This window comes from Pseudophryne corroboree, chromosome 1, assembly GCF_028390025.1.
Source record: "Pseudophryne corroboree isolate aPseCor3 chromosome 1, aPseCor3.hap2, whole genome shotgun sequence".
Taxonomy (NCBI): Eukaryota; Metazoa; Chordata; class Amphibia; order Anura; family Myobatrachidae; genus Pseudophryne; species Pseudophryne corroboree.
Window position 1 is genome coordinate 1,121,335,615 of NC_086444.1, and position 17,628 is coordinate 1,121,353,242.

The 17,628-nt window shown below is 45.1% G+C and overlaps 1 protein-coding gene and 1 long non-coding RNA gene across 2 annotated transcripts in view; one reads left to right on the forward strand and one right to left on the reverse strand.

Annotated features, from left to right (window-relative positions):
- Nucleotides 1–8,786, reverse strand: part of LOC134927848 (uncharacterized) — a 173,675-nt gene extending 164,889 nt beyond the window's left edge. The window contains exon 1 of the mRNA XM_063922921.1: nt 8,350–8,786. The gene's annotated coding sequence lies outside the window, so the exon portion shown is untranslated. The remainder of the gene's footprint in view (nt 1–8,349) is intronic.
- The window catches only part of LOC134927875 (uncharacterized), a 52,817-nt gene that overhangs the window by 14,101 nt on the left and 21,088 nt on the right, over nt 1–17,628 (forward strand). The window contains exon 2 of the long non-coding RNA XR_010177762.1: nt 8,481–8,569. This is a non-coding gene — a long non-coding RNA (uncharacterized LOC134927875). The remainder of the gene's footprint in view (nt 1–8,480; nt 8,570–17,628) is intronic.

The following is a 17,628-nucleotide window of genomic DNA, read 5'->3' on the forward strand; positions in this document are numbered from 1 at the left end:
ACGGCGTAGGACCGGATTAAAGACTTTTTTATTATATAACAGTCTGCAGAGTGCCGCTGATTTTCTCTTCACTATAACGGATCTTGCCTTTGATCCTCAGAGGGCACCGCAGCAAGTAATTATACCCCTACAAGTGAGTGCCGAGCCATACTCGCTAACTATCTATATATATATCTATATATTTATATATTAGAGATGAGCGGGTTCGGTTCACCGAGATCCGAACAACCCTGAACTTCACCTATTTTACACGGTTCCGAGGCAGCCTCGGATCTTCCCGCCTTGCTCGGTTAACCCGAATGCGCCCGAACGTCGTCATCCTGCTGTCGGATTCTCGCGAGATTCGTATTCTATATAAAGAGCCGCGCGTCGTCGCGATTTTCACTCGTGCATTGGAGATTGAACGGAGAGGACGTGGCTGCGTTCTCTCCCTGAAAAGCTCCGTAATCTGTGCTCAGTGTGCTGCAAATATCTGTGCTCAGTGTGCTGCAAATATCTGTGCTCAGTGTGCTGAAAATATCTACGTTCTCTGCCTGAAAACGCTCCATATCTGTGCTCAGTGTGCTGCAAATATCTGTGCTCAGTGTGCTGCATTGTGGGGACTGGAGACCACCAGTATATAATTATAGTAGTACAGTACAGTAGGCCATTGCTGTATCTAACAGCCCTGTGTCAAGTATACTATCTCTGTGCTGCATTATTGTGAGCAGTATATAGTAGGACAGTGCAGCATTTTGGTGACCAGCAGTATACATATATAGTACAGTACAGTAGGCCATTGCTGTATCTTGCAGCTCTATGTCAAGTATACTATCTCTGTGCTGCATTATTGTGAGCAGTATATAGTAGGACAGTGCAGCATTTTGGTGACCAGCAGTATACATATATAGTACAGTACAGTAGGCCATTGCTGTATCTTGCAGCTCCATGTCAAGTATACTATCTCTGTGCTGCATTATTGTGATCAGTATATAGTAGGACAGTGCAGCATTTTGGTGACCAGCAGTATACATATATAGTACAGTACAGTAGGCCATTGCTGTATCTTGCAGCTCTGTGTCAAGTATACTATCTCTGTGCTGCAGTATATAGTAGGACAGTGCAGCATTTTGGTGACCAGCAGTATACATATATAGTACAGTACAGTAGGACATTGCTGTATCTTGCAGCTCCATGTCAAGTATACTATCTTTGTGCTACATTATTGTGAGCAGTATATAGTAGGACAGTGCAGCATTTTGGTGACCAGCAGTATACATATATAGTACAGTACAGTAGGCCATTGCTGTATCTTGCAGCTCTGTGTCAAGTATACTATCTCTGTGCTGCATTATTGTGAGCAGTATATAGTAGGACAGTGCAGCATTTTGGTGACCAGCAGTATACATATATAGTACAGTACAGTAGGCCATTGCTGTATCTTGCAGCTCTGTGTCAAGTATATTATCTCTGTGCTGCAGTATATAGTAGGACAGTGCAGCATTTTGGTGACCAGCAGTATACATATATAGTACAGTACAGTAGGCCATTGCTGTATCTTGCAGCTCTGTGTCAAGTATACTATCTCTGTGCTGCATTATTGTGAGCAATATATAGTAGGACAGTGCAGCATTTTGGTGACCAGCAGTATACATATATAGTACAGTACAGTAGGCCATTGCTGTATCTTGCAGCTCTGTGTCAAGTATACTATCTCTGTGCTGCAGTATATAGTAGGACAATGCAGCATTTTGGTGACCAGCAGTATACATATATAGTACAGTACAGTAGGCCATTGCTGTATATTGCAGCTCTGTGTCAAGTATACTATCTCTGTGCTGCATTATTGTGAGCAGTCAGTATATAGTAGGACAGTGCAGCATTTTGGTGACCAGTAGTATACATATATAGTACAGTACAGTAGGCCATTGCTGTATCTTGCAGCTCTGTGTCAAGTATACTATCTCTGTGCTGCATTATTGTGAGCAGTATATAGTAGGACAGTGCAGCATTTTGGTGACCAGCAGTATACATATATAGTACAGTACAGTAGGCCATTGCTGTATCTTGCAGCTCCATGTCAAGTATACTATCTCTGTGCTACATTATTGTGAGCAGTATATAGTAGGACAGTGCAGCATTTTGGTGACCAGCAGTATACATATATAGTACAGTACAGTAGGCCATTGCTGTATCTTGCAGCTCTGTGTCAAGTATACTATCTCTGTGCTGCATTATTGTGAGCAGTATATAGTAGGACAGTGCAGCATTTTGGTGACCAGCAGTATACATATATAGTACAGTACAGTAGGCCATTGTTGTATCTTGCAGCTCTGTGTCACTTTTAGTATCCTGATCAGTGCTCAATATCTGCTGCATTGTTGTGACCAGTATGTATACTCTACTGTGCGACGTGTGTTCTACACCTGGTGATTTTATACATCCTGTAATCTGTACTGAGCGATGTGTGAGATACACCTTGGGATTATACACCCTATATACTGTACTGTGCGATGTGTGAGATACACCTGGGGATTATACACCCTATATTATTATTATTATTATTATTATTATTATTATCCTTTATTTATATGGTGCCACAAGGTTTCCGCAGTGCCCAATTAACGAGTACATAACTAATCAAACAGGAAAACAGCAACTTACAGTTGATGATAGTATAGGACAAGTACAGGGTAAATAAACATAGTTACATCAGCAGATGACACTGGAATAAGTATCAGGTGGCAGAAGACTGCTGGATGTGGTACAGTTGAAGATTATTAAAGTAAGACAAAGGATAAGCACATGAGGGAAGAGGGCCCTGCTTGTGAGAGTTTACAATCTAAAGGGGAGGGGTAGACAGACATGGGTGACACAGATGGGGTACATAGAGAACATGGAACAGAGGGTTAGGATGAGATTTGGCTGGGTTTGGTGAAGAAGTGGACCCCCAGAAGGCACAAGTCAATACTTAACATTGCAACATTTTACTGGGCTATGCAGGAGAACATTAAAAATAGGGTAAAATAAAAATAAAGAAAAAGAATCGATAACTTCTACCGATTTCAAAAAGGTCAATGGAAGCTGAAATAATGGACAACTACCTCATGGAAGCCAGATACAGTGTACCAAACAGTACTTAGCAGAGTTAGGAATGAGTGCTTATGAAATACAGTAACATTTTGTCATAATATTTCAGAAACTGCATGGCTGGTCTCTTGCACTCTTTTGCTCTAATACACCCCCTGATTTAGGATTTATATTCAAAAACATTATGTCTCCATAATCTCAAAAACGTCAGTCTTCTTGGAAAGTGGTTTGTTCCTTTGTAAGGGAAAGAGAACAAACGTTCTCAAACAACGGTTTCTCAATTTCTTTTTCCTCTGTGAAGGGATTTTGGATTCGCAGTAATATCTGAGCATTTCTGTAATCAGAAAGCAGCGACTTTCTACAAATGTTTACAAATAATTCCAGTGATTTTGTCATTTTCTTCCAGTGATTTGGACCAATAATACCATTGATTAGAACGAATAATTCCAGTGATTTTGTCATTTTCTTCCAGTGATTTGGACCAATAATACCATTGATTAGAACGAATAATTCCAGTGATTTTGACATTTTCTTCCAGTGATTTGGACCAATAATACTATTGATTAGAACGAATAATTCCTGTGATATTGAGGTGTTTGTGTCGCTTAGCTTAGCCGTCCAGCGACCACAGTGGACCTCTTTTTCTCTTTTCTTTGCATCATGTGCTGTTTGGGGCCAATTTTTTTAAGTGCCATCCTGTCTGACACTGCAGTGCCACTCCTAGATGGGCCAGGTGTTTGTGCCGCCCTCTTGGGTCGCTTTGCTTAGTCATCCAGCGACCTTGGTGCAAATTTTAGGACTAAAAATAGTATTGTGAGGTGTTTAGAATAGACTGGAAATGAGTGGAAATTGTGGTTATTGAGGTTAATAATACTATAGGATCAAAATGACCCCCAAATTCTATGATTTAAGCTGTTTTTGAGGGATTTTTGAAAAAAAAAAAACACCTGAATCCAAAACACACCCGAATCCGACAAAAATTTTCAGGGGAGGTTTTGCCAAAACGCGTCCGAATCCAAAACACGGCCGCGGAACCGAATCCAAAACCAAAACCCGAAAAATTTCCAATGCACATCTCTAATAAATATATATATATATATATATATATATATATATATATATATATATACACATACACAACCTCGTGTAGACTGGCACTCCTTTAACTTTAAATACCGCTGCCCGAACACAATAATGCATACACAGAATGCAATGAACAGCACTCAGCAAGAAAAAGAACCAGAGACATCTCTTATAATGTCTTTTAGAATTCTAAGACACGTCTCTGATGGATTCTGTATATCTATCTATCTATCTATCTATCTATCTATCTATCTATCTATCTATCTATCTATATATATATATATACACATTAGAGCAGGCATGACCAAACTGCAGCTCTCCAGCTGTTGAGAAATTTCACATCCCAGCATGCTCTGACACAGCTCTAGCATTCTCTGACAGCAAAACTGTGTCAGGGCATGCTGGGATTTGTAGTTTCACAACAGCTGGAAGGCCGCAGTTTGGACATGCCTGTATTAGAGCATGAAAAAAATCACAGCCAGCAACTTCCGTTTGTATAATTCATGATTTTACCATATATTTTACCGTTTTCATAAAGTGCATAATAAGCAGGAGACCAATTGATGACACCAAGCATAGAAGGCATAATGATATGTAAATACTCATCCATGTAGTCAAAACAAGTCGGTCATCCTGCAGGAGCATGTGCTCCTGACACCTTAATCATGAGCTAGGGACACATCCCAATCGGTGCACTTAAAAAAAAACCATATGCTGATTGCAGACAAGATTCACCTGTGTAGTCTTCAAATTTCAGCCACCGCCGCGGGCGCCGCTACCGTACTTATCCCTAGTTGCTATGGAGCCGACGGCATCCACCAATAGCATCTGTAAGCACCGGGAACAACATCCGGTCACGCGGACGCACAGACAGCCTTGCCATCCATGCGTAAACGGCCAGGCCAACCACTCATCTACATGTGACCGAAAACAACTTCCAGTCACAGCGGTCGACTGGCGCAGACAACGAAACTAAAGGCAGAAAGTGGCATTGCGTTACCATGACAGCAAGCAGCTCACACAACCGGAACTGTCATGTATACTGCTGCTGCCATGGTTGGATAAAATAGTCAAATAAGCCTTATACTATAATAAATAGAATCTGCCAGCAGACAGCACAGGGGCATCCAACCGCCTGAATACCAAACCAACACGAACAAACAAACAAATATTCAAGATTGGAACACTATATATATATATATATATATATATATACACACACACACACATGAATATACAAAAGGATATGATAAATATACAAAGAAAATATGCACAGAGAAGGAGATATCACCACCAATAGATTATAACTCTCTCATATAAAATAATTTAGAGATTGACCCTCATTGAGACCCATCGGGGCAGTAGTATTGACCTTATAGATCCAGAAGCATTCTCTTTGTAATAGCAATCTGCCACGGTCGCCACCCCGTCTAAGCGGAGGTATATGGTCGAACGGCATACAATGGACGTCCGCAAGTTTATGCTTGCACTCGGCAAAATGTCTCACCACCGGTGGCGTATTAGAGTCCAATTTAATAAGAGCTTTTTTTATCGAGGAGCGATGCATCGCTATCCGTTCTTTTAGAAGCCTAATGGTTTTGCCCACATATAACTTTTTACAGGGGCAAACTATAATGTAGACCAAAAAGCGGCTGTTGCAATCAAGGTGGTATCTGATATTATGCACTTTACCCTTAACAGGGTCCTCGAACTTGTCTCCCAGAATTAAGAATTGGCAGTTCGCACACCCATGACATTTAAATGCATCATTTCTCGACTGGAGCCAGATGTTACTTTTGATAGGGCCCATATCAGACTTGGCCACTATATCCCTGATGTTACAGCTACGCTTGTAACAGAACAAGGGGACATTTTGGCAAAAACGACCAATGGTCTCTCATCGGACTGCAGAATATGCCAGTGTTTCAAAATAACTCCCTTGATATGCCTGAATGCAATGGTGAATGTAGAGGTAAACACCATTCTATCATTATCCGCACTTCGATCCTTGCTTACAAGAGCTTCACTGCGGGAGATATTTGTGCACTGTAAAATGGCTTCTTCAATCTCTTGCCTTGCATAGCCTCTTGCAATGAAACGCTCTCCCATCTCGGTCAGAGCTGGTACCAATTCATCCGCATCTGAGGTAATACGCACCACTCTTAGCAGCTGTGATAACGGTAAGCCGTGTTTCAAAGGTGTAGGATGAAAACTGTACGCTACAAGCAGAGCCGGCCCTAACCAATATGATGCCCTAGGCAAGATTTTGGCTGGTGCCCCCTAGCATCACCGCTGGTTCCGCCTCTGACCTTGTACCTCTTTCCTAGCACCATCACCCCTCACCTATAGCAGTCCTTATTTTGGTATTTGTACCCCCAATATTTTAAATAGGAACAGTTCGCACATTTGGCACACAGCCCAAAAAGGGGTGTGTTTTTGCTGGCAAGGGGCATGGCCACGCAATAGTACCCCCAATTCCAATTACGCCACACAGTACTGCAATTTTATTCACATTTGATCATACGATAGTGTCCATAATTTATATTAAATCACACAGTAGTATTACTTTACCTTATAAACATTACCCCTCACAGTAGAGCCCCTTATTCACATTACATCACACTGAATTGCTCCTTATTCACATTACACCACACCATATTGCTCTTTGGGGGTAATTCCAAGTTGATCGCAGCAGGAAATTTTTTAGCAGTTGGGCAAAACCATGTGCACTGCAGGGGGGCAGATATAACATGTGCAGAGAGAGTTAGATTTGGGTGGGTTATTTTGTTTCTGTGCAGGGTAAATACTGGCTGCTTTACTTTTACACTGCAATTTAGATTGCAGATTTAACTCACCACACCCAAATCTATCTCTCTCTGCACATGTTATATCTGCCTCCCCTGCAGTGCACATGGTTTTGCCCAACTGCTAAAAAATTTCCTGCTGCGATCAACTTGGAATTACCCCCTTTATTCACATTAGACCATACAGTAGTGCCCTTTCTATATGCAATGCCACATAGTAGAGCACCTTATACACATAATGCCATGCCACACATTAGTAATGCATTTATACACATATTTTTACACAGTAATGCCCCTTACACATTATGACCTTTATTAATGCCCTTTTACACATAATGTCCCTTACACATATGCCGCACATTATTAATGCCCTTATACACATAATGACACACAGAGTGCCCCCTACACATTTGGTGCACATTATTAGTGCCCCTATACACACATACAGTAGTACCCTGTTACACATATGCCGCACATTATTAATGCCCTTATACACATAATGACACACATAGTGCCCTTTCACATATGTTGCACATTATTAATACAATTTTACATGACACACATAATGCTCCTTACACATATTCCGAACACTACTGCACAACCAACCCACTTACATGCACACAGCACTCACACTGCCATGAACACTGTGACCTCTGCTTGGATACAGATGTGTCCTCATAAATGTTGCCTCAATGCTAACATCGGGCACCTTTCTTTTAATGAAAATGCATCTTATTTGCATTGCTATGTGGCTAGGATGCACAAGCAGCTTCTGCTGATTAAAATGATATGCAGCATGCCTATATACTGTGTGAGACTGTGGCTGTATCTGCATACGAAATGCTACACACAGAATATAGGCATGCTGCATATCATTTTAATCAGCAGAAGCTGCTGATGCCCCTAGGCATATCAAATGCCATAGGCAATTGCCTAGTTTGCCTATGCCTATGGCCGTCTCTGGCTACAAGCAATGTGTTCTTGTCGGTAGGCTTATGGAAAATCCATGTAGAAAGAGAGCCCCCTGTATTCAAAATGCTCACATCCAAAAAATATATAAATTTTACATTTTGAAAGTACGTGCGGCTGGTCTCATGCTTATATATATATACGTATATAAAACTTTCTTTGTTCCTCCTCCTTATTTAATGTCCTCCTAATGCTGCGCAAGCCCTTATATCAGCAGAGTTTCCTAACTTCACCAATACAGTGCAGGTTTTGAGGATATCCAGGCTTAAGCATATGTGGCAGTCAATTTGATTAAACTGTCTGGAATCAAGCATGGTTATCCTTAAAACCTGGACTGTAATGGCAGAGCTTATGAAACTCTCGTCTATATATTCATAACATTCTACAGTGTCTTAACAATGTGACATTAATCAAATTGACTTACAGGTCAGTATTCAAGGGCGTCACTCCCAGTACTGCACTTCTCCAAGGAAGAGTGGTTGCTTGATGTATAAGAAATGTCTTTGTTCTCTATCCAGTAAATAAAGATCAGGTAACCAATATATTTATCTACAGAAGGATAAGAATAAACATCTCCAGATTTCAGAGCACAACAGTCTTCATCCTTCTTCAAACGTGCCCTGGACTGTCTACAAGGAAACAAGGTACTAGCAATAGCCTCTTTTGAACTGATTTGCATAAAAAGTTAAAAAAACACGTCCAGGTATTTCCAAAAGTCACGTGACGTCCCCGGCATTTAATCTTTCCTGGAGGTTATCTGTAAAAGTACACTAGTCAACAAAATTGAATGTGTATTATACTTAAACTTATGCAGATACAGTGAGTGCTAATTATTCACATGGTAGCATTCACAATTCTACAGCATTTTGATCTGCTTTGTGGCTTGCCTTGCTGTGTTTGTTAACACCAGATGTGTTTTGCCACCGGGATTAATGAATAACCTATAAAAACACATATGGGTTTATTTACTAAGACTTGGACAGAGATAAAGTGGATAGAGATAAAGTACCAGCCAACCAGTTCCTAACTGACATTTTTCAAACCCAGCCTGTTACATGACAGTTAGGAGCCGATTGGCTGGGACTTTATCTTCGTCGACTTTGGGGTATATTCAATAAGAGTCGGGTCCATTCCGACATGCAGTTGTTGAAATGAACCCGACAACCCCTATTCAAAAGAGCGGCCAAATCTGACTGTCGGATTTGTCCGTTCCCTGTTTCCTGACCTGTTGCTGCTGTCAGCGCTGCGGGTGCGCTGACAGCAGCGGCAGAGGGTGCTGTCAGCGGCGCCGGGGGTGGGGGGGAGCGGTCAGCGGCGCCGGTAGTGAGGGAGGAGCGGTCAGCGGTGCCTGAGCTGAGGGGGGAGCGGTCAGCGGCGCTGGAGGTGAGGTCATGTCTGTGGCACTGGGGTGGGGGGCTAGAGCAGCGGAGGAGACGGAGCGGACGGGGGGAGGAGAGGAGGAGACGGGGAAGCAGCTGTAGCAGTGGAGGCTCACGGCAGCGTCCACCCAGCTCCAGCAAGCGGGACGTCGCTTGCTGGGTCAGGGTGGACCCTGTCGCTAGGTCCCTGCTCTCCCCGCTGCTCCCCTGTCTCCTGCTCTCAGCTCACTTATCTCAATCCGACTTTTTTTAAAGTCGGATTGAGATTGTCGGAAACGGGGCTAAAACCTGTCGGGTTTGGCCCCGCTTCCGACAATGCACGCTGATCGGCGGCTGAATAAATGGGGCTGTAATGAATAGGTCGGAACCCCTTCCGATCTAAAACTGTCGGAAGCTGCCGTCTTCCCGACAAGATGGCAGCTTCCGACAGTTATTGAATATACCCCTTTATCTCCATCCAAGGCTTAATAGACCCCATAGTCAGTGCCGTAACTAGACATTTTAGCGATGTGTGCAAGAAACAGCATCGCCCCTCCCATCATATTTAAAAAAGGGTGACTGTGCGCCGTAGGCGTGCGACAAACATATAGGGGCGTGTCTTCATGGGGAAGGGGCATGGCCACAAAATAATACCAATTCATATTACGCTGCACAGTAGTCTCCATTTTCAAAGTACGCAGCACTGTAGCATCTGTCAGGTCTGTGTAATTGTCTGTTCCCGAAGGGGGGCACTAGTGGATCAGTGGTGGTAGGATGGAGGAAACGAGGAGGCCGTAATAAGTTCCTGCGCATGTGCGCAATGAAGTTTATTAAATACACACAGCAATATAATGATTACTGGAACAGGAATAACAATACAGAAGTTTAACAGCTTGGAAGCTGACATTGGTTTTAAGTACAGTCACGAAGAATGAGCTGATCTGGAAACCAGCGGTGATTAGAGAACAGTAATGACCGGCCTGGGAGCCGAAGGCAATCAACGATGGTTGGCCTGGGAGCTGATGTGAAGCAGAGTCTATATCCTAAGGATAGATAAATGGCCTGGAAACCGATGAGAGAATGTGATGGAACAACACAGGCAATAAGTAACTTTTGGTATTCAGTCTGGAAACCGTTAACAACTTGCAAATAACGATGGTCGGCCTGGGAGCCGATGGCAACTGAGATCAATACTCTGGAGGTAAGTAATACAAATGGTATAATAACAGTCACAGGTAATGAACTGGTCTGGGAACCAATGTAATTAGCAAACTGCGATGATCGGCCTGGAAGCCAATGGCGAACATCGATGGCTGGCTTGGAAGCCGATGGTAACAGGATCAATATGCAGTAGGTAGGTAATGCAACCGATGGTAGTAAATACAGGCAATAAGTAACTCCGGTAATCAGTCTGGAAACCGACAGCAATAGATTCACACAGTCAGAATATATGCACAAAGTCCACAGAGCCAAGCAAGGCTATAGCAGGAGACAGTTGGTAATATACTAGCAGGTTGTTTAAGTGCTGGATGCAATAGCACAGTGCTGAATGCAGGTTAACAACACACAGGTGAGAATGATGAGACAGCACCTGGAGAGAGTCTCTTACTGCATGTAGAAGTGGAAGCTGACTGTGGAAGGAGTTGTAGCAGAGCTGGATGGCTGGAGCCTGTAGTTCCACAGAGACACTGAAGCCAGGAAGTCACTGGAGACAGCTGGTGACTGGATCTGAATGCAGATGGAACTGCACCAAACTGGATGGCTGGAGCCTGTAGTTCCACAGAGCTAATACACAGGGGAATCTCTGAAGACAGGGGACTAGAGCCAGGAGACGCTTGTTCACAGGATGTGATGCGTTGTTCAAGGCAATGATACTGAGTAGGAACTATGAGTATATACCCCCTGGTCAGCAGGAATTGGAGAATCAAGTCATGTGAGCGCTCCAATGCTCAGGAGTGGATAGCACCAAGTCAGCTGACTGCAGGTGTCATGGCAGTACCCATACTGTAGAGATGGTGGGAATACATCAAGGTACACGCTGTATGGCGAGCGGGGTACACACTGGAGAGAGTCTCTGCACATTGCAGGCAATCATGGAACATATTGCCAGGCTAGGAATGTGACCGCCAGAGGCCAGTACATCAGAGCACTGGTAAGTGACGTGATGCAAAATGCAGATTCCTGACAGCATCACTTACACACATTATGCCAGGTAGAGTCCCCTTTTACACTTTACGGCAGGCAGATCTCCCTTTTACACATTACGGCAGGTAGAGTTCCCTTTTACACATTGCGGAAGGTAGAGTCCCCTTTTGCACATTACAGCTAGCATTAGGATGCAGCAGCCAGTGAAGAGATTGTGGCAGTCGAAGGTTAGAGCAGATGCCAAGTGCCAAGACACACAGCACAAGTGCTCAACCCGCGATTTGTGGGTTTTTGAAGGGGTGGGGCCAAATTCTGGAGGGGGCAAGGCTTAAATAGCGTCTCGCGGCTCAGGCTTCTTTACATAAAAAAAGGATCAGAAATCCCCCCAGCGTGCAGGGCAGCGCTGCAGCGGTGATCGGCGGGAGGCTGTGAGAGAGAGCTGGCAGCGGCTATGTGGGTGGTGCTGCCAGATGGTGTGCCCACAATGCAGTTGCGCTGTGTGCAATGCAAACACTGGCAAACACCTACTTACGGCCCTGAATACAGTACAATAATGGATAGTGATATACCAAAGAAGTTATACACAGAATAAAAGCAATTGTACTGTGTAGTTGCTCAATATAAAAAAAAAAGACCATCCCAGAGTAAAAAAAAAAAAAAAAAGCTGTATGAAACTAGGGATTGTTGGTAATTATGTGATTTAGGGTTACTTATGTGGCAGTCCAGAAGAAGAACCACAGAATACTGATATGTGTTTAATGACCTCTGAGAAAGAGTGACACACTTTAATACCCCTCTCACACTGACAAATATTTCCCGGGTTATTGCATATGAACGCGCATCAACCTGGGAATTTGCTCAGTGTGAAAGGGTCCTGAAAGAATATCCTGGGTCAAGCGTCCTGGCATTTCATCCCAGGTCGTGACCTGGGTTGAAGCCGGAATCAACCCGGGATGCATACAGTGTGAACGGGTAAGCCGGGTCAAGGCGATCCGGCACCTGTTCTCTGCATAGGAGATGATCATCTCCAAGTACAGTCTCCGTTATCAACAGCTGTGATGTCACCAACCCGGGAATATGCCGGTTCGGGCCGCAAATCTGAAAGGGGTCTCAAGCCGAGTCGCACCTGTGTACACATTCCCGGGTGCGACCCGGTTATGTGAGTCTGAAAGGGGTATTAGTAGGTATTCTGCAGGCACTTATTCCATTCCTATCTAACATCTTCAGCAATTAAATTATTTAAAAGGACACTATCATCAGAATTGTATAGTCTAAATTCCTGTTAAATCATCACACAACAAGGAAACCAACACTTGCCTACACTCCTGATATGTTAGGAGAACTTCCAAACTTTCTGATGCTGTCCTGGACTCCTTGGAGAATAGAGAAGCCTCGCATATCTCACCCACCTTCCCAGGAAACAGGAATTATGGTGAATTGTGTCATCATGGCCCTACCCCCTGGAGTATAATGTCACAGGTCGGGGCATTGCACAGTTGCTGCGATAATGCAATTTGAGGAGTCGTATATCCCATATTTCTAAACTGGACCTGCCCTTCCCAGAGGAGACCTGAAGAAAGATGGCAAGTATAGTGAAAATGTCCTGTCCACCTCATTTCAATCATTTTGTCTTATAAACTTTAGTCGCTCTTCTGTACTGCTCTGCAACACTGCTTTTTTAGCAGTAGAGACTTTCGCCCCTCCCGGAGTAGTGGGGAGGTGATGGTGTGCTGAGAGATGCAGAGGGGAGATGATGGAGTGGCTGAGAGACACTGCATCATCTCTCAGCACACCATCACCTCCCCCTGTGTCGTCTCTCAGCACACCATCACCTCCCCACTGCGTCATCTCTCAGCACACCATCACCTCCCCCCTGCGTCGTCTCTCAGCACACCATCACTTCCCCCCCTGCGTCATCTCTCAGCACACCATCACCTCCCCCCTGCATCATCTTTCGGCACACCATCACCTTCCACCTGTGTCATCTCTCAGCACACCATCACCCCCCCCCCTGCGTCATCTCTCAGCACACCATCAGCTCCCCCCTGCATCATCTTTAAGCACACCATCACCTCCCACCTGTGTCATCTCTCAGCACACCATCACCTCTCCCCCTGCATCATCACTCAGCACACCATCACCTCCCCCATGCGTCGTCTCTCAGCACACCAACACCTCCCCCCATGCGTCATCTCTCAGCACACCATCACCTCCCCATGCGTCGTCTCTCAGCACACCATCACCTACCCTCATGTGTTGTCTCTCAGCACACCATCACCTCCCCCCATGCGTCGTCTCCCAGCACACCATCACCTCTCCCCATGTGTCGTGTCTCAGCACACCATCACCTCCCGTCTGTGTCATCTCTCAGCACACCATCACCTCCCCATGCGCCGTATCTCAGCACACCATCAGCTCCCCATGCATCGTCTCTTAGCACACCATCACCTCCCCCTGCGCCATCTCTCAGCACACCATCACCTCCCCAAAGCATTGTCTCTCAGCACACCATCACCTCCCACCTGTGTCATCTCACAGCACGCCATCACCTCCCCCATGGATCGTCTGTCAGCACACCATCAACTCCCCATGCATCATCTCTTAGCACACCATCGCCTCCCCCTGCTCCATCTCTCAGCACACCATCACCTCCCCCTTTGTCATCTCTCATCACACCATCACTTCCCCCTGTGTCCAGGGGCAGTTTAACAGAGGAGGAGGCCCGTGTGCTGCCTCCTCCATTCGGGCCCCCTCCCAGATCCGACCCTAACCAATATGATGGCCTAGGCAAGATTTTGGCTGGTGCCCCCTAGCACCGCCATTAGTTCCACCTCTGACTCTGCATCCCTTTCCCAGCACCATCACATCTCACCCATAGCAGTCTTTATTTTGGTGCTCCTACCCCCAATATTTTAAATAGCAACAGTGCGCACATTTGGTGCACAGCCCAAAAAGGGGTGTATTCTTGCTGGGAAGGGGCATGGCCATACAATAGTACCCCCAGTTCAAATGAAGCCACAGAGTAGTGCAACTTTATTCACATTATATCATGCAATAGTGTCCCTTGTTCACGTTATATAACACAGTAGTACCACTTTATCTTATCTATGTTACTCCTCACAGTAGTGCCCCCTTATTCACATTACATCACACTGAATTGCTCTATATCCCATTACATTACACCACACTATATTGCTCTTTATTCACATTAGACCACACAGTAGTGCCCTTTCTATATGTTACACCACACAGTAGAGCACCTTATACACATAATGCCACACATTAGTAATGCCTTTATACACATAATATTAATGTCATAACACATTATTAATGTCCTTATAAACATAATGCACCTTACACATTATGCCAATTTTTATTAATGCTCTTATACACATAATGCCCCTTATATATATGCTGCACATTATTAATGCCCTTATACAAATAATGACACACATAATGCCCCTTACATCCCCTGCATCGTCTCTCAGCATGCCATCAATTCCCCTCCTGCATCGTCTCGCAGCACACCATCACCTCCCCCTGTGTTGTCTCTCAGCACACCATCATCTCCCCCCTGCTTTGTCTCTCAGCACACCATCACCTCCCCCCTGCTTTGTCTCTCAGCACACCATCACCTCTCCCCTGCTTCGTCTCTCAGCACACCATCACCTCCCCACAGCATAGTCTCTCAGCACACCATCACCTCCCCATGCATTGTCTCTCAGCACACCATCACCTCTCCCTGTATCATCTCTCAGCACACCATCACCTCCCCATGCGTCATCTCTCAGCATACAATCATCTCCCCCGTGTCGTCTCTCAGCACACCATCACCTTCCCCTGTGTCATCTCTCAGCACACCATCACCTCCCGCCGTGTCTTCTCTCAGTACACCATCACCTCCCCCTCTGTGTTATCTTTGAGTACACAATCACCTCCCCCTGCATTGTCTCTCAGCACACCATCCCTTCCCCCTGTGTCCTCTCTCAGCACACCATCACCTCCCCCTCTGTGTTATCTTTGAGAACAAAATCAACTCTCCCTTCATTGTCTCTCAGCACACCATCCCTTCCTCCTGTGTCGTCTCTCAGCACACCATCACCTCCCCCTGCATCTTCTTCCCCTTCATTCTATGTCTCTCTGTGTCCTTTCCCCCATGCATTCTTTGACTCTCTGTGCCCCCCTTCAGTCTTTGTCTCTCTGTGTCCCCACCTTATTCTATGCCTCTCTGTGGGATGCAGTTATGTGACCAGCGGTCGGGAGATACTGATGCTGAAATTCTGACCAGGGAAAAGCCTGACAGTCGACATGCCGACTGACAGGGACTATTCCCACTCCTGGGTGTTCACAACACCTATAGAGTGAGAATAGAACCTGTGGCAAGTGAAGCGAGCCACCGTGCTGGCTGTGCGGCGAGTGCAGTGAGCCTGCAGGGGGCTTTGGTGCCCTTGCCCTCCTCCCTGCCGGGAGCAGTATGCTGACCACCGGGATCCCGGCCGCCGGTCTCACAATACCAACCCCTTTCTGTGTGTCTACCCCCCTCCCCTACAAGCATGAACATATCAACATTTCAGACAATCCTAGTATACTTTTCCTGGTAAGGATATCAGTAAAAATCATCTCACTGACTGCATGAACTATATCAACAGTTTCTGCACAAACTCATGACAACAATGAAACACTGGAATTTACCTAGTTAGTGATGTGCACCGGACATTTTTCGGGTTTTGTGTTTTGGTTTTGGATTCGGTTCCGCGGCCGTGTTTTGGATTCGGACGCGTTTTGGCAAAACCTCCCTGAAATTTTTTTGTCGGATTCGGGTGTGTTTTGGATTCGGGTGTTTTTTTACAAAAACCCCTCAAAAAACATCTTTAATCATAGAATTTGGGGGTCCTTTTGATCCCATAGTATTATTAACCTCAATAACCATAATTTCCACTCATTTTCAGTCTATTCTGAACACCTCACAATATTATTTTTAGTCCTAAAATTTGCACCGAGGTCGCTGGATGACTAAGCTAAGCGACCCAAGTGGCCGACACAAACACCTGGCCCATCTAGGAGTGGCACTGCAGTGTCAGGCAGGATGGCACTTCAAAAAAATAGTCCCCAAACAGCACATGATGCAAAGAAAAAAAGAGGCGCAATGAGGTAGCTGTGTGACTAAGCTAAGCGACCCAAGTGGCCGACACAAACACCTGGCCCATCTAGGAGTGGCACTGCAGTGTCAGACAGGATGGCACTTCAAATAAATAGTCCCCAAACAGCACATGATGCAAAGAAAAAAAGAGGCGCAATGAGGTAGCTGTGTGACTAAGCTAAGCGACCCAAGTGGCCGACACAAACACCTGGCTCATCTAGTAGTGGCACTGCAGTGTCAGACAGGATGACATTTCAAAAAAATAGTCCCCAAACAGCACATGATGCAAAGAAAAAAAGAGGCGCAATGAGGTAGCTGTGTGACTAAGCTAAGCGACCCAAGTGGCTGACACAAACACCTGGCTCATCTAGTAGTGGCACTGCAGTGTCAGACAGGATGACACTTCAAAAAAATAGTCCCCAAACAGCACATGATGCAAAGAAAAAAAGAGGTGCACCAAGGTCGCTGGATAGCTAAGCTAAGCGACACAAGTGGCCGACACAAACACCTGGCCCATCTAGGAGTGGCACTGCAGTGTCAGACAGGATGGTACTTAAAAAAATAGTCCCCAAACAGCACATGATGCAAAGAAAAATGAAAGAAAAAAGAGGTGCAAGATGGAATTGTCCTTGGGCCCTCCCACCCACCCTTATGTTGTATAAACAGGACATGCACACTTTAACAAACCCATCATTTCAGCGACAGGGTCTGCCACACAACTGTGACTGAAATGACTGGTTGGTTTGGGCCCCCACCAAAAAAGAAGCAATCAATCTCTCCTTGCACAAACTGGCTCTACAGAGGCAAGATGTCCACCTCCTCCTCATCGTCCGATTCCTCACCCCTTTCACTGTGTACATCCCCCTCCTCACAGATTATTAATTCGTCCCCACTGGAATCCACCATCTCAGGTCCCTGTGTACTTTCTGGAGGCAATTGCTGGTGAATGTCTCCACGGAGGAATTGATTATAATTAATTTTGATGAACATCATCTTCTCCACATTTTCTGGAAGTAACCTTGTACGCCGATTGCTGACAAGGTGAGCGGCTGCACTAAAC